Genomic DNA, 21999 nt, shown 5'->3' with positions numbered 1-21999 from the left:
TTCCATGGCATCAACAGGGCACACAAGTGATCTTATTTGTCGTCGTTGTAAGGGAAGAGGACATTATGTGTGAGAATGCAAATCTCAGCGTGTGATGATTGCTACTGAGGATGGTGGGTATGAATCCGCTAGTGACTATGATGAGGAGACTTTGGCTCTTATTACACATGAAGAACACGGTGGAGATGATTCTGATCATGAGACGCAATACATGGCTCCTGAAGACGCTGACAGGTATGAATGTTTAGTTTCTCAACGTGTTTTGAGTGTGCAAGTCACACAAGCTGAGCAAAATCAGAAGCATAATTTGTTCCATACAAAGGGAGTTGTGAAGGAACGTTCTGTGCACGTCATCATAGACGGAGGGAGCTGCAACAACTTGGCTAGCATGGAGATGGTGCAGAAGCTATCTCTCACCACAAGACCACATCCACATCCTTACTACATCCAACGGTTCAACAACAGCGGCAAGGTTAAGGTAACACGTACTGTTCGTGTGCATTTTAGTATCTCTACATATGCTGATTATGTTGATTGTGATGTGGTACCTATGCAAGCATGTTCCTTATTACTTGGTCGACCATGGCAATTTGATAAAAATTCTGTACACCATGGTAGAAACAATCACTATACTCTTGTTCATAAGGATAAAAATATTACTTTGCTTCCTATGACTCCTGATTCCATTTTGAAAGATGATATTAATAGAGCTAATAAAGCAAAACAGGAGACGAATAAGAGTGAAAATCAGATTGTGGCAAAAGAATTTGAGCAGCAAATGAAGCCTAATAATAAACCATCTAGTGTTGCTTCTGAAATTAAATTGAAAAGTGCATGTTTATTTGCCACCAAATCTGATATTGATGAGCTAGATTTCAGCAAATCTGTTTGCTATGCTTTTGTGTGCAAAGAGGCATTATTTTCATTCGAGGACGTGCCTTCCTCTTTGCCTCCTGCTGTCACTAACATTTTGCAGGAGTTCGCTGACGTCTTTCCACAAGACATGCCACCGGGATTACCGCCTATTCGAGGGATTGAGCATCAGATTGACTTAATTCCCGGTGCTTCACTGCCAAACCGTGCACCATACCGTACCAATCCAGAGGAGACGAAGGAGATTATGCGTCAAGTACAAGAGCTTCTCGACAAAGGTTATATACGCGAATCCCTTAGTCCTTGTGTTGTTCGTATTATTCTAGTGCCGAAAAAGGATGGTACATCACGTATGTGTGTTGATTGTAGAGGCATTAATAATATTACTATTCGTTATCGTCATCCTGTTCCTAGGCTAGATGATATGCTTGATGAATTGAGTGGCTCTACAATATTCTCCAAAGTTGATTTGCGTAGTGGATACCATCAAATTCGTACGAAATTTGGGGATGAATGGAAAACAACATTTAAAACTAAGTTTGGATTATATGAGTGGTTAGTCATGGCTTTTGGGCTAACTAATGCACCTAGTACTTTCATGAGATTAATGAATGGAGTTTTACGTGCTTTCATTGGATGGTTTGTGGTAGTCTATTTTGATGATATACTGATTTATAGCAGATCTTTGGAGGAACATTTGGAACATTTACGTGCTGTTTTTATTGCTTTACGTGATGCACGTTTGTTTGGTAACCTTGGGAAGTGCACATTCTGCACCGACCGAGTATCTTTTCTTAGCTATGTTGTTACTCCACAGGGAATTGAAGTTGATAAAGCCAAGATTGAATCTGTTGAGAGTTGGCCGCGGCCCAAAATGGTCACACAAGTGAGGAGTTTTCTTGGCCTCGCTGGATTTTATAGGCGTTTTGTGAGATATTTCAGCACCATTGCTGCACCTCTCAATGAGCTTACAAAGAAAGATGTGCCTTTTCTTTGGGGTACCGCACAGGAAGATAAGTTGACAGATGCTCCTTTACTCCAACTTCCTGATTTTAATAAGACTTTTGAGCTTGAATGTGATGCTAGTGGAATTGGATTAGGAGGTGTGTTATTACAAGATGGCAAACCTGTTGCATACTTTTCGGAAAAATTGAGTGGGCCTAGTCTGAACTATTCTACTTATGATAAAGAATTATATGCTCTTGTTCGGACTTTAGAAACATGGCAACATTATTTATGGCCCAAAGAATTTGTTATACATTTTGATCATGAATCTTTGAAACACATTAAAAGTCAAGCAAAACTGAACCGTATACATGCTAAATGGGTTGAATTCATTGAGACTTTCCCATATGTCATTAAACACAAGAAGGGTAAGGAAAATGTTATTGCTGATGCATTGTCTCGTCATTATACTATGCTTTCACAACTTTACTTTAAAATATTTGGTTTGGAGACCATCAAAGATCAATATGTGCATGATGTTGAATTTAAAGATGTATTGCAGAATTGTAAAGAAGGGAGAACATGGAACAAGTTCGTCGTTAACGATGGATTTGTGTTTCGTGCTAACAAGCTATGCATTCCAGCTAGCTTTGTTCATCTTTTGTTGTTGCAGGAGGCGCATGGAGGAGGATTAATGGGACACTTTGGCGTGAAGAAGACGGAGGATATACTTGCTTCACATTTCTTTTGGCCAAAGATGAGACAGGATGTTGAGTGTTTTGTTGCTCGCTGCACTACATGTCAAAAAGCTAAGTCAGGACTCAATCCTCATGGTTTATATATGCCTTTGCCTATACCTAGTGTTCCTTGGGAGGATATATCTATGGACTTTGTTTTAGGTTTACCTCGAACAAAGAAGGGGAGGGATAACATATTTGTTGTCGTGGATAGATTCTTGAAAATGGCACACTTTATACCATGTCATAAAAGCGATGATGTTGTTGATGTTGCTGATTTGTTCTTTTGTGAAATTATTCGCTTGCATGGTGTGCCAAATACTATTATTTCATATCGTGATACTAAATTTCTTAGCCACTTCTGGAGATGTTTATGGGCTAAGTTGGGGACTAAATTGCTTTTTAGTACTACTTGTCACCCCCAAACCGATGGCCAAACTGAAGTAGTCAATAGAACATAGTCTACTATGCTTAGGGATGTTGAAGGAATGCTTGCCTCATATTGAATTTGCTTATAATCGTTCATTGCATTCTACTACTAAGATGTGCCCTTTTGAAGTTGTTTATGGTTTCCTACCTCGTGCACCTATTGATTTGTTGCCTCTTCCATCTTCGGAGAAGGTTAATTTTGATGCTAAACAACATGTTGAATTGATTTTAAAAATGCATGAGTTAACTAAGGAAAACATTGAGCGTATGAATGCTAAATATAAACTTGCTGGAGATAAGGGTAGAAAACATGTTGTGTTTGCACCTGGAGATCTTGTTTGGTTACATTTGCGTAAGGATAGATTTCCTGATTTGCGCAAATCAAAGCTAATGCCACGTGCTGATGGTCCCTTTAAGGTGTTAGAGAAAATAAATGATAATGCACATAAACTTGAGCTGCCTGCAGATTTTGGGGTTAGTCCCACTTTTAACATTGCAGATTTGAAGCCTTATTTGGGTGAAGAAGATGAACTTCCGTCGAGGATGACTTCAATTCAAGAAGGGGAGGATGATGAGGACATCAATACCATTGTTACACCCACAGCCCCTGCTACTATACATACTGGACCAATTACTAGAGCTCGCACACGCCAATTAAATTACCAGGTACTTCCATTTCTTGGTAATGATTTTAATGTTCATGAGAATATGATAATGTCTAAATTGGATACATTTGTTTTGCTTACAAATGAAGGGCCTAGCTTGGAGAAGGATGAACATTGGAGCAAGAACAAGCATGGAGATGATGGCATGCGCAAGAGGAACAAGAACGGAGTTACAAGTGATGATTTCGGGACTTTGAAGCTACCATAACGAGTGCATGAAGCCTTGGACGAAATATACAAGATGCCACTTCATAAATTTCATCCAGAGGCTATTCTAGGTGTTGCGTCACCTTTTTATTGGGCCAGGCCCATGTAATTTCGAAATACATAAGTCTAGGCTTTTTTAGAGTCTGTATGTGTGGGGAAACAAGAGATAGGGTTGGTTCCGAACCCCTCCACCAAGGGCCATGAAATTCCCCCCTCTTCCTCCATATATACAGCCCTTAGGGCACCGTTTAGACTTTGGGTTTTGTTTAGATTAAAAGTTCGCCATAGCTGCAAATTCGCGTACTTCATTTGTGTTCAACGACCAGATCAAGACGTCACAGAACCCCATCTTGATCAATAAAGCTTTCATCTTATATTCGCAATATCCAGATTGCAATCTCAGTTTCTTGCTTGTTCTTCGTTTGCTCGCAGGAAATAGACCCTCGTGGTCAGGTTGATCGTGCTCCAGCATGGTCAATAACCTCTCGGAGTTGGTTTAGCGATTGCTAAGGCGCGACTTTCTCGCATGTACCTAGTCGGATCGTCAAAGTCTACTCCTCAGAAACGATAATCACCATCTAATCAAAATATGGGACACCTTTGCCCCTATCAGCGTGCACCATGGCTTAGGGCGGCGCTTATTTGGTGGAGGGGTCGGTGATTTGGGTGGAAGGTGTCGCGCTCGCGCCGGCGGTCGGGGCATGTGGGATGTGGAAGGAGGAGGAGGATGGAGGTCGGGTGTGGATTACCTGCCTGGATAGGCGAGGCCGAGCAGCGTGAAGGAGGGTCGCCGGAGAGGGGGCAGCGCTGCAAGCAAGGAGTGAATGTTTCAACTTGGAAAGGAAGGCGAAAACAGGTGAAATGTGGCTTTTTGTAAGGGAGAGGGGGCAGGGAGGTAGATATTTCCGCGGAAGCCGAAAATTTGGAATCGCTTCAGCGAAAAAACTGGCGCGCAAAGTGACATCAGACACGGTCCCTTATTCAAAACTGTTCATGATATGTGAATATCACAAACGATTCAGATAGCTTAACCCGTGTGTGATGAGTTTGAACGTCAAAAAATTTGGTTCCAATTTCCCTGGTTACAGTGCTCATCCACGTCATTGCATAATTTGGGTACACAAAGGAGACTACAGCACACCCACACTTCTTAATCGAGCAAGTTCAGCAATTAAACAGAGCTAGTTGGCCTAAGCATTACTCTAACAAATTAAAGATCGGCGCTATTAATTAAACAAAAAAAGAGTACTACTACGGCTGGTGCTCGTCGATCTCCGCCGCCTCCTCCATGTCCAGCTCGCACCCGATGGTCTCCTGGGGAAGGAGCCCCATGGCATCCATCGCACCATATTCGGCAAGCATCTCGCCATCTGCGTCTGCCATCACTTTGGAAAAGGCCGCCACGAGCTGGGTGTGGGCGGCCGCGGTCTGGGCTTGGACGGGCTCCGTCGTTGCAAGGTATGCAGTGGAGGAACGGGCGGCTGCTCGAACGCTCTCGGCGATTGCCAACTCTTCGACCATGGGATGCCGACCATTGTCGGAGAAGCTTAGTTCGATTTGTGCGGTGACCGCCACGAGCTGGGCGTGGGCGGCCTCGACATGGTTGTGGGCGACCTCCATCAAGGCTAAGGCCGCCGATGTGGAACGAACAGCTGTTGTGCCGCTCTCGCCAGCTGCTATCCCTGAGGCAGATGTTGCAACCGCCACCTGAGAAGCAACAGCGGCTGTTTGGGCTGCCTTGGCCGCCCGGTCGCAGATTGCGCCCGTGCTCATGCACCTTGTTAGCACGCGCATGGCGGCTGCGCCCGCGCTCTCGCCGGAGTGGGCCGCCGAAGTTGCCCTCGTGACGTGGGTCACGTCCCCATCTTTAACCGGTGACGATTGAATAGTGAAATGATATTTGGGGAGCGAGCTAGTGTGCTTGACACGCCGGCTGTGGACTGTAGCCGACACACCTTCTCGCGTAAGCCCTAGGCGTACTATACACCGACGGTGCTCCAGGATATTTTGTATTGCATCTCACACAGTTGGTGATAATAAATTGTGTGGGATCTACTTGATTTTTAATTTTGATTTGAATTACATAATGGGATCACAGCGGCAATGGACGGTGTTTGAATTGCTAGACCTTTTATCTACAGTGAACATGCAACTATATGTGTGTCGTAAAAAAATTGGAATTATTCAGGGTTCGTTTGGAAATTTCATACATTAAATTGGTTTTCTAGCCATTTCAGGTGCACAATTCAAAATTGAAGCACATGCTCCAGTCCATCAAAACGGGTTGCACAATCAAATGTTTGTCCTTGGTTGCAAGCTTAGGTCACATGCAAAAAATGAGAATGAATGTCAAACACCGTGACACTGTCTCTCAGCCGCTAACATTGAGATACATGCTTTTAACATTCTAGTAAATCGAAAACTCGTCTGAAATTCATGAAACTTGACATGATATCATGGAACGGCAGCTACATGTCGTGGTAAAAATATTGTCCCATTTGGGGCAGGTGTGGGTATAAGCTTCTCGCAAACCAGAGCTTCTCTCACAACAAGCCTGATGGTTTTAGTAGGGTACATGCCACCTTGGGGGACGAAACGATATATGTTGCCTCTTCTTACTTTCAAAATGTTTCTCATGTCAACATAGAACAACACGAGTAGTGTGTCAATTTTTGGGATTTTTCGGGGTTCGCTTAGACATTTTTATACATTAACTGAGTTTTCTATACATTCATGTGCATAATTCAAATTTGAACTACAAGCACATGCTCTAATGCATATAAATTAGTTGAAAATTCAAATTTGTGTCCTTGGTTGCATGCTTAGGTCTCATGCAAGAAATGTGAATGAATGTCAAACACCCTGCCACCGTCACTCGGCCGCAAACATTGAGATACCTGGTTTTTAAATTCTAGTAAATCCAAAACTCATCTGAAATTCATGAAACTTGGCATGAAATCATGGAGCGGCATCAACATGCCGTGATAAAAGTTTCGTCCCATTTGGGGCAGGTTTGGGGATATGCTTCTCACAAACCAAAGGTTCTCACAACAAGCGTGATGGTTTCGATAGGGAATGTCCCACCTTTGGGACGAAACGATATCCATTGCCTCTTATTGTTTTCAATTTTTTTCTAGTGTCAACATAGAACAACAGGAGTGTTGTGTCAATTTTTGGGATATTTCGGAGTTCGTTTGGACATTTTTATGCATTAATTGCATTTTCAATGCATTTATGAGCACAATTCAAATTTGAACTACATGCACATGCTCTAATGCATATAAATTGGTTGAAAATTTAAATCTGTGTCCTTGGTTGCGTGCTTAGGTCCCATGCAAGAAATGGGAATGAATGTCAAACACCCTGCCACCGTCACTCGGGCGCAAACATTGAGATTCCTGGTTTTTAAATTCTAGTAAATCCAAAACTCGTTTGAAATTCATGAAACTTGGCATGCTATCATGGAGCGGCATCAACATGTTGTGGTAAAATTTTTGTCCCATTTGGGGCAGGTTTGGGGATATGCTTCTTACAAACCAAAGGTTCTCACAACAAGGTTGATGGTTTCGGTAGGGAACGTCCCACCTTTGGGGGCGAAACAATATCCGCTGCCTCTTATTGCTTTCAAATTTTTTTCTAGTGTCAACATAGAACAACGGGAGTGTTGTGTCAATTTTGGGGATTTTTCGGGGTTCGTGTGGACATTTTTATGCATTGATTGAGTTTTCAGTGCATTTATGTGCATAATTCAAATTTGAACTACATGCACATGCTCGAATGCATAAAAATTTGTTGAAAATTCAAATATGTGTCCTTGGTTGCATGCTTAGGTCCCATGCAAGAAACGGGAATGAATGTCAAACACCCTGCCACTGTCACTTGGCCGCAAACATTCATATTCCTGGTTTTTAAATTGTAGTAAATCAAAAAGTCGTCTGAAATTCATGAAACTTGGCATGATATCATGGAGCGGCATCAACATGTCGTGGTAAATTTTTTTCTCCCATTTGGGGCAGGTTTGGTATAAGCTTCTCACAAATGAGAGCTTCTCACAACAAGCCTGATGGTTTCGGTAGGGAACGTCCCACCTTTGGGGACGAAATGATATCAGCTGCCTCTTATTGCTCTCAAAAAATTTCTAGTGTCAACATAGAACAACAGGAGTGTTGTGTCAATTTTTGGTGGGGGTTCGTTTGGACATTTTTATGCATTAATTGAGTTTTCGATGCATTTATGTGCACAATTCAAATTTGAGCTACATGCACATGCTCTAATGCAAATAAATTGGTTGAAAATTCAAATATGTGTCCTTGGTTGCATGCTTAGGTCCCATGCAAGAAACGGGAATGAATGTCAAACACCCTGCCACCATCACTCATCCGCAAACATTGAGATTCCTGGTTTTTAAATTCTAGTAAATCCAAAACTCGTCTGAAATTCATGAAACTTGGCATGCTACCATGGAGCGGCATTAACATGCCATGGTAATTTTTTTGTCCCGTTTGGGGCAGGTTTGGGTATAACCTTCTCACAAACCAGAGCTTCTCACAACAAGCCTGATGGTTTCGGTAGGGAACGTCCCACCTTCGGGGACGAAATGATATCCACTACCTCTTATTGCTTTCAAAAATTTTCTAGTGTCAACATAGAACAACATGACTGTTGTATTAAATTTTGCAATTTTTCGGGGTTCGTTTGGACATTTTTATACATTAACTGGGTTTTCTAGGCATTTTATGTGCATAATTCAAATTTGAACTACATGCACATGCTCCAGTGCATATAAATTGGTTGAAAACTCAAATCTTTGTCCTTGGGTGCATGCTTAGGTACCATGCCAGAAATGGGAACTAATTTAAAATAGCAGGGCACTGTTGATTGCCGAAAAAACGTTGAGATACTTTGTTTTTAAATTCTAGCAAATCTAAAACTCGTCTGAAATTCATGAAACTTGGTATGCTATCATGGAATGGCACCCGACATGCTGTGGTATTTTTCGTGTCCATTTTGAGAGAAGAAGTACTTGAATAACGGCCAACAAAGGCATTTTCAAACAAATAGCTGCCACTCTAACATGCAAACGTTTATATAATTCAAATCATGTGTGTTATGTTAACCATTCACGTGACGCCACGTGTCTTGGTTTTAATGGATATAGGAGGTGCCGTGCGGACAGCTGCTTGACTAAACGGGCGTGCGAGCGCAGTCCGGTGCATAGGCTGACCGAGAGGCGTGCAAACTATCCTCTAATGTGCAGGCTCACTGGGAAGTGTGCGAGTTGTACGCTGCACAGGCTCACTAGGAATCGAGCCCTTTGACTTCCATGGCCACCCGCCTTCCTCTCCATTAATGGCGCACAAGCCACTGCTTAATACGGGCCGCCTTATTGTTTGCCTCCCATTCCCATCCCTCCCGCAGACCTACACCAATGCCATGGCGCAGAAGGATCATCTACCACTAGTCTTCAAGTTTGGTGAAGTCGACTCCGAGATGGAGGAGATAGAAAATAAGGAGGAATGGGGCCTCATGGACATGGCCTAGAACGAGCTGGTCGCGGCTGTTGCTACCCCTGCTCCTGTCCTAGCTCCCATCCCCGCGCCCGCGCCAGCGACAATCCCCAAAGCATTTACGGGCTGGTCGCCGAGCACTATCATAGAGCTGGAAGCCACGGGCATCACCGTGGTCTCCGTGGACCCGCACGAGCTCGTGTACACGCCAGCGCCAGCGCCCGTGCCAGTGCGCGCCCCTCCACCCACCGCGGTGCCGGTCCCCATGCGTTTGGCTGCACCAGCCACGCCTGTGCCCATGCGCACGCCCCCCTCAGCGGCATGGGACACCGCCGTCGACCGCTACCTCTCAGCGCCGCCAGCTGCCGTCCTCCCGCGCCCCGCCCATCGATCGCGCGATGACATGATGTTTGATTTACAAGTGAAGAATGTTTTGTGCTGCCTTGAAGACTTCAACAATGGCGTCCCGGAGGACGACAACGACAAGGACGGCGCGGCATGCTGCCTCCGCCGCCGTTGGAAATAGTTTTTTTCTTGGGTTTAATATTGTATCTCGATCGCAAACATTTTAGTTAGAACACCCGTATCCAAGCCAACAGCTTTCCCAGGAAGCCAAGGGAAAATGTGCCGAGCAGGATTTGTGTAGCTCTTGATTGCAAACGTTTTAGATAGAACACCCGTATGCAAAGCGAGAGGAGGATTTGTGGATCTCTTCAATGCAAACGGTTGTTTTGGATGATGCATGTGCAACCACTTACAAACAATTAGGTAAGATTTGCATCTGTCATATTGGGTATGTTGCCATTTGTCAAACTTGAAAGATTGACATTTGTTGCCCTAGTAACATTACCATTTGTCAACCCTGTAACACTCCGATTTGTCAAAATATGCAGCTAAAAATCACTAGCACTATCTAATTTTTGCAACTAAAATTCAGTAATTAAGCATAGATTTCATTCATAGATCAAGAAGTCGTGCTTAATTTATACAAAAAGTTCAACTCGACAGCTGAACCGACCAAACTTCTCCCCGATTCTTGCCAACCACGTACTGAAATAGCTAGTTCTACTTTATATACTAGCTAATTTTAAGTACGTTCTACAGTTCCACCACATCTATAGTCAGATGAACTGAACAAAATAGCCCCTAAATACTACTACTACGGAAGGGCTTTGTACTACTTCCGGCAGCCTCTCCTCTGTCGAGCACGCTTAGTAAGAGGCAGAGGAGGAGGAGCCTACCGACGAGCTGGACAAATGCAATACGGTGCCTGCCGCTGCTGCACGTTCAGCGATGCTCGCCAGCTCGAACGCCCACTGCCGCTCTAGACGATCCCTCTCTAAGCGGTGGTTCTCCTCGTAGATCTCTTGATTCCTCGCCTCTGAGGCGGCATGTGTCGCGGCCACGGCAGCGGTAAGGCTCTTTGCATGCTCGACGAGGCGCTCCTCCTCCTCCCACAGGAACTCGGTGTAGCGTGCAAGGTCGTTGACGCACGTGCCGGCATACACCTCCACCTCCTTCCTTCGGGCGGCCATGGCGGAGCGGGTGATGACCCTGCCGGTTGACGATAGGCTGGCAACCACGGTGGCCGACGATGGGGTGGCGGCCACGACCACCACCTCCCGCCTTCGGGTCGCGGTGGCGGAGCGGGTGATGGCCACGGTGGCCGGCAGTGGGGTGGTGGCCACGACGGCCACCTCCCGCCTTCGAGCCGCGGTGACGGAGCAGGTGATGGCCCTAGATTTTGACGGTGGTGTGGCGGCAACGGCGGCCGGCAACAGCTGCCGACAGGCACCGGCGGCGGAGCATGTGGTGGGTGTTCCGCGCAAACCCAACAGGGATGTCGTGTGCACTACACTACGCCGGGGACCGCATCGCCGCCGCGGTGTAGCCTCCCAGCTGGAGCTGTCGTCTGATGACGGTGGAGTGGCTGAGCGACCATGACAGATTGGTGCCATTGGCGATTGTGGGAGAAGCAGACGACATAAGCTACAGGGAGGGAGGGGAAAATGCGACGCAGGACTCGCCGGTCGTGAGAGTTTTTATAGCAGGCCGGTAAGCATTGGGATTTGGGGGGATTTCACCCAGTTGGGCGGGAAGCTTGCGCGGGAACCTGCGAGGTTTTGCGGGAACGGGCTCACCGATGATTCATTGGCGCCACCGTTTGGCCAAAAGAACGCTCCCGCGCGCTGCACAAGCTTGCGCTGTAAGCTGTCTGCGGCAGCAGGGTGACAAGACGTGCGAGAGGAGGACGAAAGGCCATGTACACATACGGTTAATAAAAAAAGGTTTGCGATTGAATTACCTACTATACACCCGTCCTGGTTTATAAGTAGGATTTAACTAATAAAATTTGAATGCATGTCACCAAAGATTATATAGTTGGATTCATATTTGAACATAGTTTCCAATTATATAATTTCTATAACATGCAATAACATTTGTTGGTTAAATTTGAGGGCAAAGTATGGCACATAATATAAAGGGGACTATAGACCAAGACGGAGGTAGTAGCACACGGCCGCTCTCTACTAGAGAGGCAAGTGTCGGCCTTCTTGTAGGCGACCATTTCCTACGTGTTCAACTGCTCTATGTGTGTGGTTGCTTGTGGTTGAGGCGGCCGCGGCACGCTCTGCTCGCGTCTCGCCGTGCGCGCTCTGCTCTCGCATCCCTCCAGGTGCTCTGCCCTCGTCCCTCCACGCGCGCTGCCAGTGTTTGGGGCTGGCGCATGATCACGCATGTTCATGTGCATGCGGTTGCGCTGGGCGCGACTCGACAATGCAGTTACCCGATGCAAAAACTGCCATGCGGACGCGCCGAGAATCCAGGCCGCCCGACCCCCATTTATTCCTGCGGCCACTTACCTTCATGTCTCGCGTCAGGTGACACAATAAGCACCTCCACGACGAGCGGTTCCAATGGCAATCTCCGTGGCTCCAACGGCGCTCCCAGCGGCCGACGACGACAACGGTGGGCAATTCACCACGCATCACGTAGTGGACACCCACGTGAGGGGGAAGGCCCTCTTGGTGGTGTACACGAATGATCCGGTGTCGGTGGAGAGCTCCATCCAAACTATGGAGCGGTTCCTTGCTGAGGACAAGTACCAAGTGGTCGGCTTCGACCTCGAGTACATCATCGGTCGTGCCAGGCACGATCAGAAGGTTGTCGTCGCCCAGTTGTTCATGCGACATCCTCGTCTACCACTACCACCTGGCCACAAGGCCTTGCAAGCATTTCTCCAGGTTTATCAACAGCTCTGACTACAATTTCGGTACGGTGGACACCACCAACGATCTAAAAGCGCTCAAGGTTTCGGGCTTGAAATGCCCGAATCTTGTCAACATCCAGGACCACTACAAGGTCTGGCGCAGTGCCAAGAACAAACTGAACTCCCTGGTTGACCTCGCCTTGGCCATCATCGAGCCCTACTACATGAACATGAAGGATGAGAGCAAGAAGGACAAGATGATGAGGACATCACTACCTTGGATATGACAAAAAATATTGCATACATGCATATTCGAAACAATCTGATGCTGCAGCAGAATCCGAGTCAAACAACAAGTCCAAAGGTGTTGCATCACCTCTACTTGGGCCCATGAGCCTTGTACGACCTAGGGTTAGTTTAAGGCTTCCTTCGGATGTCCTCCCACCTCCTTGGCCGCCACCCCTTGCTCCTATATAAATAGATCCATCTAGTAGCTTTTTCCTTGGGATTTGTTTAGTTAAAACTTAGCCGTTGCAACCTCGTGTACTTCATTTGTGTCCAACGACCAGACCAAGACCGCTTACGGATCCCCATATTTATCAATACTTCATATATACTCGCAATATTCAGATTACATTATCATATTCTTGCTTGTTCTTTGATTGCGTGCAGGAATAACCTTCGTGGTCAGGCTGATCGTGCTTCCAGCATCATCAGTAACCTCGGGAGATTGGTTTAGCGATTACGAAGGCGCAACATCATGCATGTTTGTAGTCGAATCGTCAAACTCATCTTCACCAAATCAATAGTTATCATCTCACCGAAAGATCGGGACACCTCCGCCTCTATCAAGTGGTATCAAGTGGCATCAGTTTTCAGGTTGCTTGGTGAGAATTACGAGTTATCCCTTGATTAGATTTATTTTCTTACCTATTGTCCAAAAAAACCAAAAAAAGTTAGATCTATTCATCCTTTGTCCTAGCCAGTCTGTGCCTTTGCAATTTTCTTTTCATTGTTTGCATTATTGAATTATCGGTTGCATCGTCGTGTCGAGTTGCTGGTCTTAGTGTCTAGTTCATTTAGAGTTTCGAGTTCTGTTCACAGTAGTCACGCTGCCGCTGCATCGTTATCCCTTCCGCTGTCCACCACCCATCCATCAATTTCCACCACGTGCTACCCACCGTTCATTGTCATAATCATAGTTGAGATCGTTCACATCTTCGCTTGATCCAATCTGCATCTTATCTAGTTTGTTTTGGAAAGAGAGAGAGAAAAAAAGACGAAGAAAATAAAGAGAGAAAAAAGTAAAAAAAAGTCAGAGAAAAAGAAAGAGAAAGAAAAAGAAAAAAAGTGTGAGGAAAAAAAAGAGAGAAGAAAAAAAATCAGATCTATCTAGACTCAATCTCGTAGTTGAATTAGGATTGGAATCTGTTTTGTGCATTGTTTAGTAAAACAGACATAACTTTCTCATACAAAGTCCGTTTTGGCTCCACGAGTACTCAAATGAAAGCTAGTTACGAGCCGCGTCCTAATAGTTGCTGAAGGTAGTTCCATATTTGGCACCTCAAAATCGGCTTCTAAATAGGTCTTTTTGCCCTCCGAAGTTTGCGAACACAGCTTGTTCCAGTTTTTCAGGCCAGTTTTAGAATTTTTTGACTCCTCATATCAACTCGGAATTGAGTGATTCTTTTTGCATTTGAAAGCTTGAGTCAGTGCCATTCTTGCGAAAAAATATTAGAAAATTGGCACAAACTTTTCAAGAGAAAAGTTGGAGAGAAAGTTGTTGACATATCCTACTTGGCAGTTGTTTCACATCATTATCTTTACTGCTATTGTGATCTTCACTTTTATCTTGCTGTCCGGAGCTACTTCATATCTTTTATTGATGCTAGTTGTGCTATGTCGTGACCTCATTAGTGTTCTAGGCTCGCGTCTCTAGTCCGGTCTAGCCTAGGACTAGCACAGTACCCTTCGTTGAGTGTTTATTCAACATTGCATATCTGAATTGATTTTTTCTAATCTTTTGCTACCATATATAGCCAACCCAGCTCCACATATTTCTACACCGTGTATACGTATGTTCCCCTGGCAATTGCTTTACACAATCTTCAGAGTTATTTGACACCGCTGGTTGCCTGTCACCACCTGCTGCATGGTAAGAACTTGTAAGCTATTGATATTTGCTATACTGTGAGCGTTTTACCACCACATCCTAGTAGTTCATAGGAACATTATTCTCATATTTTGTTTCTTGTTTTCTACTAACTATGGTAGGTTCCGGAGTTGTTAGTTCTTGGGGCTTCATCGATTGTGGGAGATTTGCCATCACCTAAGAAAATACAACAACCGTCACAAGAGGAGCAACAACATCAAAATGCACATGAGGTTAATGTTTCCATGCTACCATTTACTGGTTGTTTTAGGCCTTATTATATATTGAATGGGAGTAAGAAATAAATGCTATATTTTCTTCCCACACTTTTGATGAGCATGGAAAATTTCAAGTTGCAGTTAGTACTTTCAGTAGCTTTGCTTTAGTTTGGTGGAGTGAATACTGTTGGTTAAACCATGATTGTATACCTACTACTTGGGATGGTTTAAAACATGTCATGAGAGATAGATTCGTCGATGTTTATTATACTCATGGCATGATTAAAAAACTAGAACATTTAAAACAAGGTAGTGACACTGTAACAAAATATTATGATGATTTACAAACTACCTTGTTGCACTCATTTTTAGAAGAAAGTGAAGAAGATTTTATGGATAGATTTTGGGGAGGATTAAACCATGATATTTAGGAGATACTAATTCATGAAGAGTGTTATCCTATGGACCATTTGTTTCGTCTTGCTTGTAAAGCTGAACAGGAAATAAAATGACGTGTTGCCCACAAGGAGAACAAGCGCACGGTGCACATTCCGACTGTTGATACAGATGTTTCTTCAACTACTAGGCGTACTATGACAACCACATCCGTTGTTGCGAGGACTATGTCATCTCCACCATGTGACACATCACCATCGAGGGTGCCTGCATCATCTGAGTTGATCATAAGAGGTAATGACAAAGGTACGCATTTTCCACTTTCACATGAGAATGATGCATGCCTAGTTAACTTGAATACATCATGTGTTGAGTTACCTATTGATTTAAGCACACCACCTATTTTAGAGACTCGTGTTACTGTCATGAATGCGTCATGTGATCAAACAACTGAAATATCAATAATTTTGAGTGCACCCATTAAATTAACTGTTGATGCAAAAGAACCAATGTTTAATCATTTTGATATGACCTCTAATCTTGGTGATGATTCTGTGTCAAATGACTTATTGCATATTTTATTATTTAAGCATGTCGTAGCATGTAAAGTTGATGCACGTAAGGTTTATTCACCAATGTTGGGATGGTTTAATGATGAATATTGTCAATCTTTTGATATGAATAAGAGCTTCACTTATATGTGCAAACTGAGTTGCAATATTTTCATGCCTTATACTTATGAAAATATTTTGGCTTTATATTTTATGATCTATGAATTTATTCATTTATACATGTGTCATATGTGCAAAAATTGAGAGAAGTAAAAATGGATGACATATACATATACAACATGTACACCTTGTCTTTTTGTTAGCCGCATTTCAGATTAAGCAACGCCGAGGACGGCTTTGTTTTCAAGAAGGGGAGGATGATGAGGACATGACTACCTTGGGTACGACAAAAAATCTTGCATACATGCATATTTGTTAGGTGATTTCTAGTGCAAACTATTCAATAATATTTTATGTTATCCAGAACAAAATTAATTCACACACTTTTGTGTTTTGTCTAATTGTAGGTGTATGGGACATTTGTACAATCCACATATGAAGATAAGGGAAAATGAGAAGTTTAGGTTCTGTTCGAAAAGTCCTCTCACGTCACTTTTGGGCCAAGAGAAGATGGAGTCCAAGTCTCTCACGTTCTGGATTCAGATTCGAACTACACAGACATACCTGACTCAAAACGCCAACAACTTTTTCATACGGACTCCGAATTGGGTGATTCTTTTATTGTTGGAAAGTAGATTTCGTGCTCTCTCCAACCCAATTGAAATCACTTTCAAATGCGTCTGGAGCATTGAGATATCGACAAAACAATCTGATGCTGCAGTAGAATCCGAGTCAAACAACAAGTCCAAAGTGTTGCATCACCTCCACTTGGGCCCATGAGCCTTGTACGACCTAGGGTTAGTTTTAGGCTTCCTTGGGACGTCCTCCCTCCTCCTTGGCCGCCACCCCTTGCTCCTATATAAATAGATCCATCTAGTAGCTTTTTCCTTGGGATTTGTTTAGTTAAAACTTAGCCATTGCAACTTTGTGTTCTTCGTTTGTGTCCAACGACTAGACCAAGACCGCTTATGGATCCCCACCTTTATCAATACTTCATATATACTCGCAATATTCAGATTGCTTTTATCATATTCTTGCTTGTTCTTCAATTGCTTGCAGGAATAGACCTTCGTGGTCAGGTTGATTGTGCTCCGGCGTGGTCAATAACCTCTCGAAGTTGGTTTAGCGATTGCTAAGGTGCAAAGTCGTGCACGTTTGTAGTCGAATCATCAAAGTCATCTTCACCAAATTGATAGTTATACTCTCATCGAAAGATCGGGACACCTCCGCCTCTATCACAAGGACACCTGGCACAATGTTTTGCATGAGAGATTGGATGAAGAACACATCAAGTACGTGGCCAATGGCGCGTACACAAGCTACGAGATGTACAAGCGGATCGTTGACATGAGGAAGTGTCTTCGTCATGCCCCAGCCGAGGGATCGAGCCACAGAGCAATCGCGGGAGCGTCCAAGAAGTAGACGACTAGACGATCGTTTCTCCTACTTTAGAATGCATGCAATTGTTTATTGAGGTGTGTGTGAATGATCTGTATAGTCACTTATGTAATTGGATGTTTATTTCAGTAGACAGAGCAAATCACACGGCTTATTAGCAGCAATCGTCTGTGTCATTATTGGTCTTCGCACACATTTCTGATCACGGACCTGTTTGCTGCGTACCACACACATATTGTTCAGTTGAACCATTTCCATTGTGTTGCGCAATAAAGGCTGCAAAGAGGGATCTACAGCAGCAAGGTCTATCGAGGTCTTTGTTTGGTAATTTTTGACATTTCTTGTTTTTTGAACACATGTTGATTGGCTTGAAGAAGGTCTATGTCGTTACTTTTTGATAATTGTTTATACACAAGCAACTAGTTTGCATTTTTCAAAGTTTTTTGTGTGAACACAATCGCACACGAACTTACTATAGTAACCGTCTGTGTTATAATTTCTCATCGCAAACAGTTCATCTGAGTGGGCTGTTTGCTGCGTGTCACACACATTTGGTTTACACAAATCGTTTGTGTTCTTTTGGCAGATCGCAAATGCCGCATATCACACACATCTTGTTAAGATGACCCGTTTCTGTTCTCTTTCCTAATCGAAAACAGTTTGTCCGAGTGAACCGTATGCTTTATATCACACACATGTTGATCTGGCTGACCGTTTCTGTTGCATTACCTAATAGCACATAGTTCATCGGAGCAAACTGTATGCCGTATATCGCACACACATTGATATGGCTGTCCGTTTATGTTGTTCTTCCTCATCGCAAAAAGTTCTGCTGGATCAACCGTATGCCCGGTATCGCACACGCAAGTAAAATCTGAACCGTGTTTGATGCATCCGTCATTGCAAACATTTTGCACCTTTTTTGACGGTTCTTTTACACCACCATTTGTGATTATTGCATCGCACACAGTTTCGTCGAAGGGTCTCTGATCGTAGTGTCGCGTTAGCAGCATCCTGCACTAGTGCATCCCAACCATTCAAATTTGGATTAGTTTGGCAAGCCCATGGTAGATAGAAAACTTGGGTCGCCTGTTGAGCCATAATATAGACATCGGGAACATCTAAATGGGTGCTTTGTTTGATTTCGACTAGCCATATATGTTCATGAGTCCTTCTAGTCTCCTTCGGCTGGAACCAATAACATTTGAAGACTACGGCACTCGGTGTGTTGACCATAAAATAGAAGTTCATAAATTGCTTCAACTCTCCCATAATACTCGATACCTCCATCGTCGATAGCAGAGACACAACAATTTTTAGAGTTTCGGTCGGCCATAGATAGCTCTTTGTTATAGGTACGAAAGCGATACCTGTTGATGTCGTATTTGTCAAATGAACGAACCTTAAAGTCAAAACCAGTCTCAATCGGCGTCCATAGACTCTGAATTAGCCTACAAGTTTAATACAAAAGGATTGTTGCATTAGCCGCAAAAGAAATGAGAATGGTCTAATGGAAATTACTGTTTGTTTGAACCAAGAGATGAAACCAGGAAAGCCGCCTCCTTGCTTTGCCAGAAGCTCATACTCTTCGATGGATTCCTTTTGGATCACCGCTCCATCTAAGAATTTGGCAACGTATGGACTCTATCAAAAAATATCCAGGAATAAGAGCACTTCAAAGGAATTAGAAGTTGTGAAACAATTTATTTACTTTTATTTTGTTTCGCACTTTTAGTTATCTTCAGTATCTCTCACTATCAGATCTCATCCTTGCAAGTAACTGTGAAGGGATTGACAACCCCTTTGTCATGTTGGGTGCAAGTATTTGCTTGTTTTTTTAGGTACAACTATTGGAGACTTGTGTGTTCCTCCTACTGAATTGATACCTCGGTTCTTAACTTAGGGAAATACTTCTCTCTACTTTGTTGCATCACCCTTTTCTCTTCAAGGGAAAAACCAATGCAAGCTTAAGAAGTAGCAGGAAGAATTTTGTGGCGCCGTTGCCGGGGAGGATCTACATCAAGCCTACTAGGTACCTATCATAAACTATCATCTATTGCATTTACTTTATTTGCCTTTTGCCTCTTGTTTTCATCTCCCCCACTTCTAAGAGGTTTTCACAAAAGTAAAAAATTATTTTTTTTCTTTGCCTTTTTGCTTGTTTGCTATCTTTGCTTGTGTTGCCATGTGCCTTCTATTTACTTGTATCTTCGCTTGCTAAATATCTATTGATATGGATCCTCATCCACTTGCCAATCTTTGTAAAAGATCCAATAATGATGAACCAATTGCTAGTGATTTGAGTGCACTAGATTATCTCTATGAAGTTTTGCTTGAAAGTCACGAATCTGAAAATTGTGATAAAGTATTAAACGAAATTTTTTATAAAGTAATTCATGATAGCTCCTTGAATGAAAAGCATGTTTGCAATGATTTTACTAGAAATTATATTAATGTCAATTGTTCTAATAATATGCAAAGCTACAAGCTTGGTAATGATAATTTTGTTATGTCCACTACTTATTGCAATGATCATGATTTGGGTGATAATGCTTCTTATGATCTTGAAAATTTATTTAAGCCTCATGATGAATATGATATTGATAATAAATATTGCAATAATAATATTGAAAGTGGGTTTGGAAGAGCATCAACTTTAGGTAATAATAATCCCACATATTTGGAGAGTGTTCAGTCTTATGAAACTTTTGATAAAAGTGGATTTGGAGAGGTCATGACTTTAGTTGATGTTAATCCCACTATCTTGGAAGATTATAAAACTTTTATGCATGTGGATCATGAAGAGAAAATTTTATATGATAGCTATATTATTGAATTTAATATGATCCTACATGTAATTATTATATGAGAGTAAAATATGGTTGTAGAAATTTTCATGTTATTAAATCTCCTCTCGGTATGTTGAGATTGCCAATGTTTTATTCCTCTCCTTTGCATATGCTAGATATTTCTTGTCTTGATAATTTGTTTGCTTATAAAATTAATATGCATAGGAAGAGAGTTAGACTTAAATGTGTTTTTCACATGATTCATGATGCTCTCTTTGTGTTTCAATTATTATCTTTCGTTTCAGCATCGTTGAAATCTCAAGCCTATCTTAATGGCTATAAAGAAAGAGCTTATTGGGAGACAACCCAATAGTTTAATTTTTCTGTTTTTCAATAAATACACAATTATGCTACTGTTACGATTATGTTTTAGTGTTTAGTTAGTGGTTGTGCCAAGTAAGACCTTCGGGATGATTTGGAAGATTATTGCTTTGATTCTATGCAAAAACAGAAGCTTTTACATCCAGTAGAAAAAAATTTAGAAATCACTGGAGTGATGAAAAATCCTTAATTTTATACACAAGATTTTTATACAAATTGCCCATGTTGTCCTAATTTTTCAGAATTTTAAGAGTCACGAAAGTTTGGCTAATATTCAGATTACTACGAACGGTTCTATTTTTTATAGATTCTGTTTTCATGTGCTTTTCGCTTGTTTTGACGAATCTAAGGGTTGTATCAGGGGGTATGAGCCATGATGAAGTTAGAATATAGTAGATGTAATGCAAATATAAAATTGGAATGAGTTTACAACAGTACCTAAAGTGGTGATTTGCTTTATTATAGTAATGGATCTCACGAGTTTTTTGTTGAGTTTTGTGTTGTGAAGTTTTCATGTTTTGAGTGAAGTTTCGATGGGCTAAGGAATAAGGAGTGGCACGAGCCTAAGCTTGGGGATTCCCAAGGCACCCTAAGGTAAAATTCAAGGACAACCAAGTGTCTAAGCTTGGAGATGCCCCAGATGGCGTCCCCTCTTTTGTCTACAATCCATCGATAAATTACTTGAGGCTATATTTTCATTCACTACATGATATGTGTTTTGCTTGGAGCATCATGTATTATATGAGAATTTGCTTTATTTGCTTTTTAGTTTGTCACAATCATCCTTGTTGGACACACCTTTTTGAGAGGGACACACATTAATCGTGAATTTATTAGAATACTCTTTGAGCTTCACTTATATCTTTTCAGCTAGGTAGTTGCTCTAGTGGTTCACTTATATCTTTTAGAGCATAGCAGTGGTTATATTTTAAAGAAATTGATGAACTCTCATGCTTCCCTTATATTATTTTGAGAGTCTTATAAATAGTATGGTAATTTTCTTGGGTTATGAATTTAGTCCTAATATGATGGGTATTCAAGATGGATATAATAAGAACTTTCATGAAGATCATTGAATATATGAGAAATTTGATTCCTTGCATTTGTTTTGAGATATAAATATGGTGATATTAGAGTCATGCTATTGAGTAATTGTGGTTTAGTAAGAATTGGTGTTAAGGTTTGTGATTCCCGGAGCATGCGTGTATGGTATCTTGTTATGCTATGAAATTGGAGCATGATTTATTATTGACTGTCTTCCTTATGAGTAGCGGTCGGGTATGAGTAGCGGTCGGGGACGAGCGATGGTCTTTTCCTACCAATCTATCCCCCTAGGGGCATGCATAGTAGTACTTTGCTTCGAGGGCTAATAAACTCTTGCAATAAGTATGTGAGTTATTTATGACAAGTGTGAGTCCAT

This window comes from Triticum aestivum, chromosome 7B, assembly GCF_018294505.1.
Source record: "Triticum aestivum cultivar Chinese Spring chromosome 7B, IWGSC CS RefSeq v2.1, whole genome shotgun sequence".
NCBI lineage: Eukaryota > Viridiplantae > Streptophyta > Magnoliopsida > Poales > Poaceae > Triticum > Triticum aestivum.
The sequence above is the reverse complement of the archived record's forward strand: the minus strand, read 5'-3'. Positions refer to the sequence as shown.